This window comes from Nicotiana tomentosiformis, chromosome 3 (assembly GCF_000390325.3).
Source record: "Nicotiana tomentosiformis chromosome 3, ASM39032v3, whole genome shotgun sequence".
In the NCBI taxonomy this organism is placed as follows: domain Eukaryota; kingdom Viridiplantae; phylum Streptophyta; class Magnoliopsida; order Solanales; family Solanaceae; genus Nicotiana; species Nicotiana tomentosiformis.
This window is the reverse complement of record NC_090814.1, coordinates 146,288,870-146,302,114: the sequence shown is the minus strand read 5'-3', so window position 1 is coordinate 146,302,114 and position 13,245 is coordinate 146,288,870. Positions and strand designations below refer to the sequence as shown.

Genomic DNA, 13,245 nt, shown 5'->3' with positions numbered 1-13,245 from the left:
AGGAGACTCGCAGCGGCGGAAGCGGTGGTTGGTGTTAATGTGGCTTTTTTGGCTCCATTTCAACTGGGTAAAGAGAAATAATGCAGTGGCTGTGACTTGAACGGTGCCGTTGCCATTCTAAGAATTGGGCAAAAGAGCAAAACCCTACTAAGACCTTCATGCAACTTTATCTCGGTGAGTTTTGTTTCTTTCCATTTTTGAATTATTTCTGTCCTAAATCTCAAAATTAGAGCAGTGTTTCATTTTTTTGGGAGGAATTCTGGTGTTATGGAGGCTTATAGGAGATGGATTAGGAGGAATACAGATTTTGTCCGTCAATTTGATTCTTTTGTCAATGTAATCCTCTCTTAGTTATCAATATTTTTTTTCTGTATATATTTTGATCATCTTTGCAATTAAAAAGCTTTTGAATGCCTTCTACTTGTTTAGGGGTGTAAAAAGTTACTCTAGTTTTGATTGGCAACAAGAGTGATAATTGGACTTTAATGTAGAATCGGTATAAATAAGAAGTGGAAGAGCTCGCTAGGAGTCAGTCGACCGATGAGCAAGGCCATCCAATCATGCCATCGGAGGAAGAAACTCTCTCATTATGGTTGAACGTAGTTGGAGGCATGTATAAGGGTAAAGCATACGACCTTTCCTCCGAGCGCAATTTTCATCGCCTTGCGTGTGGACTACAAGGTATATACTTTCGCTTAGTGTGGAGATTTGTCGGATGTGGTTCTTGTATGTTTGGAAATTTTGATTATTCTTATTTAGTGATAATCAAAGGCAATTTTTTAGTACTAGAATCTTGACTGCAATAATAATTTGTGTACAACCAGGTGGAGTTTTTTTAGAGTTTCTGCTTCTATGTATTATCATACACTAGGCTCTTGCAAAATGTGGATACTTGACCTTTCATTATTGATAATGTTTGCTGATTTCCTTTCTGAAATGGTGATGGTTGTTTTTATTTATTATGTAGATATCGCAGCAAAGGTATTTTCTTTAGTTCAGCATAGTACAGAATTTTGTGATTTATGGCAAAAACTGACTTGCAAGTAAAAACAATGGGGACCTTTAAAGAAATGCAATTTACAGCTCTCAGATTGAAGCTGAAGATTATCTTTGGTTTGCTATTTGGTAAATCCATGCTAATCTCATCTCACGATGAGAAGTAACTTTAGGACTTCATTAATAGGAGACAAATGTGTCATAAATCACGTATAACATCTAGGTAGATAGGTTGCAGGATTATCAAGTACAATCACTCAACTCTACTATGTCAAATTGTAACAGGTTGGAGAAATTATCATGCACTTTTTAAATTGTTCCTGATGCATATGCACCTTCTAAAGATAGATAATTGATTTCATTATCGTTTCTCCCAAACGGAAAGCAAATTTTTGAATTGCCTCATATTTATGATGGTAATGCCAACTGTTTCTAATTGGGATACTTGTTTAATCATCTGTTATTCGAAGACTCTGTTTGATAGTACATTCTATAAATTTCAATTATCAGAATGTCTATAAGGATGAAATAAGTTAACTTTTCTCAAGTATGGGAGGTGTAAGACAAGTGAGTTTGTTAGCTTAGATATCCTTGTGGTGAGTGAGGGTAATTCCGGTATTTATAACTAGAGGTATTTATAGAGAATGACAGGTGGATAGAGGCATTTGATCTAAAATATTTACCCAAATAAAAAGAATTATTTATTATGACTCATAGAGGGAAGAGACAAAAGGAGCAGGCTTTTTTCTGGAAAGGGAGTAGAGCTAAGACAAAATGAGTTTGTTAGTACTATTTCTGTGCCTTTTTAGAAGATTGAATTCTAAGGCTTTATTTTGATGGTAGTTGGTAGGACAAAAATATTTTTCCCCATACTTTCTTGATTCCTATCTACCATAATCGGCTTAAAGAACCAAACCCCTAATCATTTCCTTTTTCTGTCCATGTTTGTTTTGTATTTAGCTCCAATTTACTATGTTATTTATTTATCATTTTGAAATAACCCTAATGAACATTTAGTGGTGAAATCAAACATTGATCTTGTCTATGCCAAACAATAGTGATATCATCAATGATTCAATAGGTGCTGAATTATTCAATTCTAACTCTTTGTGTATCTTTTCCACTTCTTTTTTGTAGATTAAGAGGTATTGGGATATCCGTCACCGTACAAAATGAGTACCTTGAGGAGATGCGGCGAACGATTCGACAACTTTCTAGGAACTATGCGGATGAACGAGAAAAAAAAGCATGAAGAGAAGATTAGAGACGCACTTAGAAATGACATCGACTCCCTCAAGGCTCAAGTGAACCATTTAATCGGCCTGCCCTGTTCTCCGCCAAAAAGCCACATTTATGAAGATAATGAAAGTGATGGAAATAATATAAATGATGAAGAATATGAGGGGGAATCCGAAGATGAGGAGTGATTTTATGTTTGGTTGGATTGTTGTTTAGTTGGATGTTAACTTTGAATGTTACATTTTGAAGTTTGGTTGGATAGTTTTGATGTTTGATGGGATAATTTGGATGTTTGGATAGTTTATAAACTTTTGTTATTGTTAAGTTGAGTTTTATTGTGGTTGCATTTCTATTTCTATTGTACTATTCTGGCTGGCAGGTCTATTGTAATATTCTGGCTGGTAGGTCTATTGTAATATTCTGGTTGGCAGGTGGTGCAACAAAAAATAGGCACTCCCGGCAAAAAATGTACCAGATTTACCGAGGGACTTACCGACAGAGTCCGTCGAAATACTTATTCATTTTCAATCTATAATTCTTAATTAGCGAGGGAGTCCGTCGGTAGACTTGAACCAAAATTTCAAATTTTGTTGAAAATACCGACGGATATCCATCGGAATATAAATTTATTCATATTTTTAATTTTTGAATTGCTAAATTAAAATTCTAAATTTATCAATGGTATCCGTCGGTAATATTAAATTATTATTTTTAATTTACCGACGGATATCCATCGGTATTGATATTATTAATATTATATTATTTTATAATATACCGACAGATATCCGTCGGTAAGTAAAATTATTTGACAAACTACTGTCAGAAATATACCGATGGGGTCCATCGGTAATTACCGACAGATTCTGTCGATTTATTTTACCGAGAAAAGTTTTACCTACCTACCACTTACCAACGGACTTCCTTCGGTACAACCTTGTTATCGAGGGACGTCCGTCGGTAATTTGCGTCGGTAAACAAGTGAATTTTAGTAGTGTGGTGCAAATATTATGAAATTGGAGGTGGAAATTACGGTAGTAAGTTTCCAGCTGCCATTGAACCCGTATCCTTTAGGATCCATCTCATCGCAGTCGAAGAGCATGAGTGGAGCATAAGCTCCGCTCTCTGAGTCCTCTGCTGTGAACGGCCTCCCATATCCCGGAGTCAACGTCACATTCCCATATTTCTTGCACTTTTTGCACTGAATATGAGAAACTTAGAGAGATGAGAAACAAAGTTGGAGCGTCTAATTAAACAAGGATAAAATTAGGAGTTTGTTTTACTCTTATAACATGGTTAACTGTGTCACGGCTGCTGGACACTCTCGCTGATATAGACGCATTGTCTTTTTGACAGTTCCTGGCAGTTTTGGCAGTGAAGCTGAAACAAAAACAGAGAAGTAGAAAGTAAGATTCCTTGATCTTCATAAAAACAAAATGAAAATCTATGAAACTTATAATCTAACTTTAAAAAAATGTGGTGTATTTTCATCATCTGCTCCACCGTTTGGAACCATGGTGGCAATGTTGCTCAACCTAGCACTGATTTCTAGTAGAAATTTCATATTTGCCTTTCTGCCTTTCTAGTAGAATATAAGTGTTAAGTACTCCAGTTTCAAATGAGAATTGAGAGGAGGAACAACTGTCACGACCTGAAATTTTTCATCGACGGGACCGTGATGGCGCCTAACATTTCACTTGCTAGACAAGCCAATGTTAGAAAATTATTAAACCAATTCCTTATTTCCATTCAGTAAATAAGAATAATTAACTAAGATGAAATATAATAAGTACGAAATATTATAAAACTGTATCAATTACTACCACCCTGATCTGAATTCATAATTCACAAGCATACTAGAATTTACTACAAGTAATAGTTTGAAAGAAATACAATTGTCTGAATGAAAAAAGAAAAACAGTAGGGCATAAAAGATAGACGGGGACTTCAAGGTCTATGAACGCCAACAGATCTACCTTGAGTCTCCGGACAGCGGACCAATAACAAAATCTCGATCAACCTGAGCCGGTATCAAAATCTGCACAGAAAGTGCAGAGTGTAGCATCAGTACAACCGACCCCATGTACTGGTAAGTGTCGAGCCTAACCTCAGCGAAGTAGTGACGAGGCTAGGACAAGACACCCACATATAACCTGAACAATATAATCATGCTAGTGGCAACAATAGTAAATAAAGAAATAACGCAGAAATAATAGGTAGGGGACATATAGTGGGGGAATACGGCATAAAGAGTGAGAATAATGAAAAGACAGAATTAAATCGAAAATCCTTAAATGAATTGAGTAATTAAAATAGCAAGGAAAACTGCACGGCATTACCCTTCGTGCTTTTACTCTCAACCTCACCAAATAAATGAATAGAACGGCACGACATCACCCTTCGTGCATTTACTCTCAACCTCACCAAATGAATAAATAGAATGGTACGACATCACCTTTCGTCCTTTTACTCTCAACCTCACCAAATAAATAAATAGAACGACACGGCATTACCCTTCGTGCATTAAACCTCTCATAATATACACGGCATCACCCTTCGTGCTTTAAACCTCTCATAATATACACGGCATCACCCTTTGTGCTTTACACTCTTCCTTACAATATAAATAATGCATGCACGGCATCACCCTTCGTGCTTTACACTCCTCCTCACAAATCATAGAATCAATAACAACAGATAGATAAAAGTATCACAAAGAAGCTAGTATTTTACCCATAATCAATAGCACAATATAATCTCAACCTTGAGTCAATATTCGAAAATTACCAATTTCAGTGAAACCAGATATGAGTCACCTAACATTTCAAATAACCCGCTAAGCATGGATAGTAGAATTTAAGGCTACAAAATAGACAAGAATAGAATTTCACTCGTATGCTATGACTCGACAACGAAGCATAGATGCTTGTCACCTCACCTATACATCGTATTTAACAACCAAACACGTAGCAAATGAACACATAATACCTATTCCCTCAAGCAAAAGTTAGATACGACACTTACCTTGCTCCGAAGGCCACTTAATTCTGAATCACAGCTTTTCCTTTGGAATTCACCTCCAAACCACTCGTATCTATTAAAAAATGACTCAATAATATCAAATATTGCTATAGGAATCAATTATATTTCACAAATTAAATTTCTCAAAGTTTCCTCCAAAAAGTCAAAAAATCGATCCCGGGCCCGCTTGATCAAAACCCGAGGTTCGGACCAAAATTATTTTACCCATTCACCCCCGAGCCCGAATATGTAATTAGGTTTAGAATCTGACCTCAAATTGGGGTCTAAATCCTCAAATTTTCGAAATTTCTAGTTTCTACCCTAACCCCTAATTCTACCATGAAAACTCTAGATTGTTAGTTGATAACTCAAGAAATGTAATGGGTAATTGAAAAAAAATGGTTTAGAATCACTTACCAACAATTTGGGGAAGAAATGGCTCTTGAAAAATCGCCTCTCACCGTTTGGTTTTTGAAAAAAATGAATTTTTGGCTAAAATCCCATTTTTGGATTCTGTTAAGTGCTGGGCGACAGTGTTCATCGCGTTCGCGAGAGCACTGTCGCGTTCGCGAAGCGTAGGCTACCACCCCCCCGCCCCATGGCCTTCGCGTTCGCGAGACATTGCTCGAGTTCGTGATGAAGGAACGATCGACTCTCCCCCAGGTGTGCCTAACACTACGCGTTCACGAGTAGTTGGTCGCATTCGCGAAGAAGAAAATTTCAGCCAGAACACCTGCTGCAGCAAAATTTCAGCCAGAGTACCTTTGCGAACGCGAAGAAGGACATGCCAGAACACATGTTGCAGCAAAATACCAGATTTTCAAAATCCAAAACATCTCATGGCCTATTCGAAACTCACCCGAGCCCTCTGGGCTCCAAACCAAACATGTACACAAGTCTAAAAATATCATACGCACTTGCTCGCGCGATCAAATCGCCAAAATAACAGCTAGAACTACGAATTTAGCACCAAATCAAATGAAATTCTCAAGAACACTTTAAAATTTCTATTTTCTCAACTGGACGTCCGAATCACGTCAAATCAACTCCGTTTCTCACCAAATTTCACAGACATGTCTTAAATATCATAATGAACCTTTATCGGACTCCGGAATCAAAATACGGATCCGATACTAACAATGCCAAATATCAATCAATTCTTAAAAATAAATAATTTTCCGACTTTTAATTTTTATCAAAAATTCACACCTCAAGCTAGGGACCTCCGAATTTGATTCCGGGCATACGCTCAGGACCCATAATTCGATACGGACCTATCGGGACCGTCAAAGCATGGATCGGGCCCGTTTACCAAAAATGTTGACCGAAGTCAACAAATAAATTAACTTTTAAGGCAAATATTCATATTTTTATTAGTTTTCAACATAAAAGCTTTCCGAAAACCTGCCCGGACTACGCACGCAAATCGAGATAGGTAAAAATAAGATTTTTAAGGCTTAAGAGCGCAGATTCGAGTTCTAAAACATAAGATGACCTTTTGGGTCATCACATTCTCCACCTCTAAAATAACCGTTCGTCCTCGAACGGACATAGAAAAGTATTTGGGCTGGTAAAAAGGTGGGGATATCTACTTCGCATATCGGACTCGGACTCCCTAGTAGCTGCCTCAACAGGCTGACCTCTCCACTGCACTCGAACTGAAGGGTAACTCTCTGATCTCAACTGGCGAACTTGCCGATCCAGAATAGCTACCGGCTCCTCTTCATAAGTCAAATCTTTGTCCAATTGAACTGAGCTGAAATCTAACACATGGGACGAATCACCATTATTTTTTGAAGCATGGATACATGAAACACCGGACAAACCGCTGATAAACTAGGTGGTAATGCAAACCTATAGGCTACTTCCCCCACCCTTTCAAGAATTTCAAAGGGTCCTATATACCTAGGGCTCAACTTGCCCTTCTTTTCGAACCTCATTACACCTTTCATAGGTGAAACCCGAAGCAATACTGTTTCTCCAACCATGAATGCAATACCACGAACTTTACGGCCGGCATAATGTTTTTGCCTAGACTGAGCTGTGCGAAGTCGATCTTGAATAACCTTGACCTTATCTAAGGCATCCTGTACCAAATCGATACCTAACAACCGAGCCTCTCCCGGTTCAAACCATCCAACTGGCGAACGGCACCGCCTTCTGTATAATGCCTCATATGGAGCCATCTGAATGCTCGATTGGTAGCTATTATTATAACCACCTCCACAAGTGGAAAGAATTGATCCCAAGAACCTCCAAAGTCTGTAACACAAGCGCGAAGCATATCTTCCAATATCTGAATAGTGCGTTCTGACTGTCTGTCTGTCTGTGGATGAAATGTTGTACTCAACTCAACCCGCGTGTCCAACTCACACTGTACAGCCCTCCAGAAGTACGAAGTGAACTGCGTACCTCGATAAGAAATGATAGACATGGGCACACCATGAAGGCGGACAATCTCACAAATATAAATTTCAGCTAACCACTCTGAAGAATAGGTAACTGCCACTGGAATGAAATGTGCTGACTTGGTCAACCTGTCCACAATGATCCAAACTGCGTCAAATTTTCTCTGAGTCTGTGGGAGCCCAACAACAAAATCTATAGTGATACGCTCCCACTTTTATTCATGAATTTCTATTTTCTAAAGCAAACCACCAGGTCTCTGATGCTCGTACTTAACTTGCTGACAATTCAGGCACCGAGCTACATATGTAACTATATCCTTCTTCATTCTCCTCGACCAATAATGTTGCCGCAAATCTTGATATATTTTGGTGGCACCTGGATGAATAGAATACCTGGAACTGTGGGCCTCTTCCAGAATTAATTCATGAAGCTTATCCACATTAGGCACTCATATATGACCCTGCATTCGCAGAACTCCATTCTCCCCCACAACAACCTGTTTGGCATCACCGTGCCGTACCGTGTCCTTAAGGATAAGTAAATGAGGATCCTCATACTGTCGCTCTCTGATGTGCTCATATAAAGAAGACCGAGCGACTGTGCAAGCTAGAACCTGACTGGGTTCTGAAACATCTAACCTCACAAACTGATTAGCCAAAGTCTGAACCTCTACAGCTAACGTCCTCTCACCAACCGGATTATACACAAGGCTGCCCATACTCACATCCTTTCTACTCAAAGCATCGGCCACCACATTGGCCTTTCCGGGGTGATACAAAAATGGTGATATCATAGTCTTTCATCAACTCCAATCATCTTCTCCGCCTCAAATTGAGATCTTTTGTTTGAACAGATACTGTAGGCTACGATGATCAATGAATACCTCACATGGTACGCCGTAAAGATAGTGCCTCCAAATCTTCAACGCGTGAACAATGTTTGCCAGCTCTAGATCATGAACAGGGTAATTCTTCTCGTGAACCTTCAGCTGCCACGAAGCATATGTAATAACCTTGACACCCTGCATTAATACCATACCCAAACCAATACGAGATGCATCACAATATACTATATAAGATCCCGAACCTGTGGATAACACCAATACCAGTGTCGTAGTCAAAGTTGTCTTGAGCCTCTGGAAGCCCGCCTCACACTCGTCTGACCACCTGAAAGGAACACCTTTTTGGGTAAGTCTGGTCAATGGGCTTGCTATAAATGGAAACCCTTCCACGAACCGACAATAATAACCTGCTAAACCTAGGAAACTCCGGATCTCTATAACTGAAGTAGGTCTATGCCAATTCTGAATAGCCTCAATCATCTTAGGATCCACCTTCATGCCTTCTGCCGATACAACATGCCCCAAAAAGACAACTGATTCTAACCAAAACTCGCATTTTGAAAATTTTGGCATATAACTGATTATTCTTCAAAGTCTAAAGCACACTCCGAAGATGCTGCCCATGCTCCTCTCGACTGCTGGAGTAAATCAAGATATAATCAATGAATATAACCACAAAAAAACCCAAAGAGGGTTTGAACTCCCGATTCATCAAATCCATAAGCGTTGCTGGGGTGTTGGTAAGCCCAAATGATATTACTAGGAATTCGTAATGCCCATACCGAGCCCGAAAAGCTATCTTAGGGATATCAAATGCCCTAATCTTCAACTGATGGTAATCAGACCTCATAATTATTTACCCGAATTAACGAATCACATTTAACACCACCTGGACAGGCACCTATCTCGTAGGTTAAAACTCAATATTTACAACACGAATTTGGCAAGTATGCACAGAGAATTTCATATAAGAATTTTCAATTAGACCTAACAGGCATGACTCCCTATTATTGCTATAGTACGACTTTAATTTCACAAGGGAAAATTTAAACACAAGAATTTTGCTCACAAGGATCTCGTCCTTATATAACTTCCACCGCAGCTCGTAGCTCGATTTGAACATATCAATTTATATTAAAGTGTGAGGATCTCGTCTTCAGTTCCGAATGACAAGTAATATACATATCGTGCCAATCAAAAATTTCCATTTTCTTCTTTTTTTAAAAAAAATCGGTTACACCAAATCACAACGCATAATGAACCCCACACCGATAGTGCATATAATTCATAATTTATAATTAATTATCCGTAAATTATATCAAAACTTACCGAAATGAGTAACAGAAAGCCACATTTAGCCTCACAGCTCTTATTAATGACCAACATGTAATGATAGGCGTAGTTATCTTCATAGAATCTCCCAACATGAGTAAACTGTCACGACCCAAAATCCAACTAGTCGTGATGGCACCTAACCCGACCCGTTAGGTAAGCCAATTACCAACTATTCAATTACAAAGACAATTATGAGCTTCTAAGAATAGAGTAAACAAAAGCGAAAATAAAATAAATACATAGTCTGTTTGAATAATACATAAACAGAGCTTTTATAAATTTAAGGCTACCATGAACAAGAGGCAGCTACAACAGGAACGGAGGTACAACTTCAAGTCCCGCAACCATCGAGTACATAAACAACAACAGCCAACATCTGCACGAAATGTGCAGAAATATAGTATCAGTACAACCAACCCCATGTACTGAGTAAGTAACAAACCTAGCCGTAGATTGAAAGTAGTGGCGAGCTTCCACCAAGGTCGGGTACAAATTCAATAGTCCAAAACAGTCCATAATAACATAAAGCAAATAATACCAGAAATAACTCAGAGATAAAATGCTCAGGAAAATCATGATTTCAAAAAAAAAAAGTTCTTCCTTTCAAATACATCAGTGAAAACCCAAATCGTTTGCCGAAGTTGCCAAAAAATGAATAGTTCGAAAACAATAATTTCTCCCAAAAATCTTTTAAATAATAAATAAGATGTTTCATTTTCCTTCCGGATAACCCGTGTAAAACAAATGCATCACTATGCCCATCTATCAAAATGTGTGAGAAATCACGAATAATGTGATACCGTACAGCATGAAGAAAACACATCTCTATGCATATATGTCATGTGTGCATGTCAATGCAATGTATCTCACAGATTGTACCCATGTACTCACACTCTTAGAGTACTCAATCCCATTGGGTCGCATTCTCTCTCACTGTGCTCAGCACACTCAATCACTCAGCGCTAGACAATACCTGCTGCGGCGTGCAGCCCGATCCCTGTTTATAGACGACTGCGCTCACTAGGGGTGTGTACAGACTCATGAGGGGCTCCTACAGCCCAAGTGCTATAAGCACGGACAACTCACGTGCTGCACGGGCAACTCACGTGCCATAATATAAATATCTGGATCCGTACGGCCAACTCACGTGCTGCATGACCAATTCACGTGTAATAATAATATAACGATCCGCACAGCCAACTCATGTGCTGCACGGCCAACTCACGTGCAATAATAGTATAAGGATCCGCACGACCAACTCACGTGTTGTACGGCCAACTCACGTGTAATAATAAAATAAGGATCCGCACGGCCAACTCACGTGCAATAATAAGCCAATAAGGCCTGCTGCAGGCAGGCAGCCCCGATCCCAAAATATCCTCACAATCAGGCCCTCCCCTCCCTCAGTCATCAATCTCTCCAGTCTCTTTCTCATGGGCTCACAATGTCATGAGAATAGCCCAAAATGATGATATGATGTATCAATAAATAACAACAGAGATTGAGATATGATATGCCATGAAATGAATATGACTGAGTATGAATTTTCAATTTAAAATAAATATTTCACAATAATATGACCTCTGTGGGTCCCAATAATACTGGCACATAGCCTCAACATGATTTTTAATATGCTTTTCAGCTCAATTTCTTTAACTCATAAAATCGCATGGAAAATTCCAAGATCATTTGACTGCAAAATTTCACAGAAACAATTATGTCACAATTTCTATAGTGCACGCTCATACGCCCGTCACCTAGCATGTGCGTCACCTCCCAACAACTTACAAAATACATATATTCAGGGTTCATACCCTCAACTCCAAGATTAGAAGAGTTACTTACCTCGAACAAGCCAAATCCAATGTCGAGCAAGCTAAGCAATGCTCCAGAAATCTCATTATGCGCATATCAACTCCTAAATGGTTAGAATCTACCACAATTAATTTGATTCAGTCCACATAATTTATAGGAATTAAATTCCATATCAAAATATTAATATTATCCAAAAATCCGAAATTACGCCCCAAAAATCACCCCATGGGGCCCACATCTTGAAATCCGATGAAACTCACAAAATACGATAACCCATCCAATTACAAGTTCAACCATACTAATTTTACTCAAATCCGACTCCAAATATGTATTCAAACATGAAATATTCGTTTTGTGACATTATAGAAATTTCCTTCTATTTCTCTTGAAGATTCAATAATCTTACACTAACAATGAAGATTAATTCATGGAATATAATCACAAGGGAGTTAAGAACACTTACCCCAAGTTGTGTGGAAAAATTTCTCTCCAAAATCGCCCAACCCAAGCTCCAAAATCCGAAAATAGGTGAAAATGTCGAACACTCGAATTTAAGGTTCCGCCCCAGCGATTTCCGCATCTACGGACAAGTTTTGCGCACCTGCGCATCCGCTTGTGCGAGTAAAACGTCGCATTTGCAGACTCCACTCGCTTGCCCAGTTTTTGCTTCTGCGCGCATCCGTCTGTATCTCTGCTCATGCAGGTACGGAATTTTCACTCGCACCTGCGACCAATGCCTCACAGCCCTCTGCCCGCATCTGCGCTCCATCTCGCGCAGGTGCGATTTCGCACTTGCGAAGCATCTTCCGCACATGCGCACCTCGCTTCAGTGCACCCCTGGTCGCACTTGCAAGCTCAGACCTGCGACTACTTATCCGCAGGTGCGATTACACCAGAAGGCTTCAGTTCCAGCAGTCTTCCAAATTCAAAAATCAATCCGTTAACCATCCGAAACTCACCCGAGGCCCTCGGGTCCCCGTCCGAACATACCAACAATTCCCATAACATAACACGAACCTACTCGAGGCCTCAAAACACACATACCAACATCAAAACGACGAATCACACCTCAATTCGAAATCATTGAACTTTGAAACTTCAAATTCTATAACTTGTGCCGAAATACATCAAATCACGTCCGATTGACTTCAAATTTTGCACACAAGTCAGGTTTCACATTACAGACCTATTCCAATTTGCAAATCAAAAAGTCAACCCCCCGGTCAAACTTCCCAAAAATTTATCTTTCGGCATTTCAAGCCTAATTCCACTACGGATCTCCAAATAATTTTCCGGACACGCTCCAAAGTCTAAAATAACCATACGGAGCTATTGGAATCATCAGAATTAAATTCCGATGTCGTTTATACATAAGTCGACATCCGGTCACTATTTTAACTTAAATTTTAAACCTTGGAACTAAGTGTTCCAATTCATTCCAAAACCTCACCGGACCCGAACCAATTGCCCCGACAAGTCACACAATAACTGTAAAGTATAATTTGAGCAGAAAATGGATAAACGGGGTTGTAATACTCAAAATGACTTGTCGGGTCGTTACATAAATACATAAGTAGATTATAGAATTACGA

The 13,245-nt window shown here is 39.1% G+C and overlaps 1 long non-coding RNA gene across 1 annotated transcript; it reads left to right on the top strand.

Moving 5' to 3' along the window:
- Positions 1–493: 493 nt before the first annotated feature.
- On the top strand, positions 494–2,581 carry LOC138906904 (uncharacterized). Its single transcript, XR_011414530.1, has 2 exons — positions 494–681; positions 2,142–2,581. It is a non-coding gene; the product is annotated as an uncharacterized lncRNA (long non-coding RNA).
- The last annotated feature ends 10,664 nt before the right edge of the window (positions 2,582–13,245 follow it).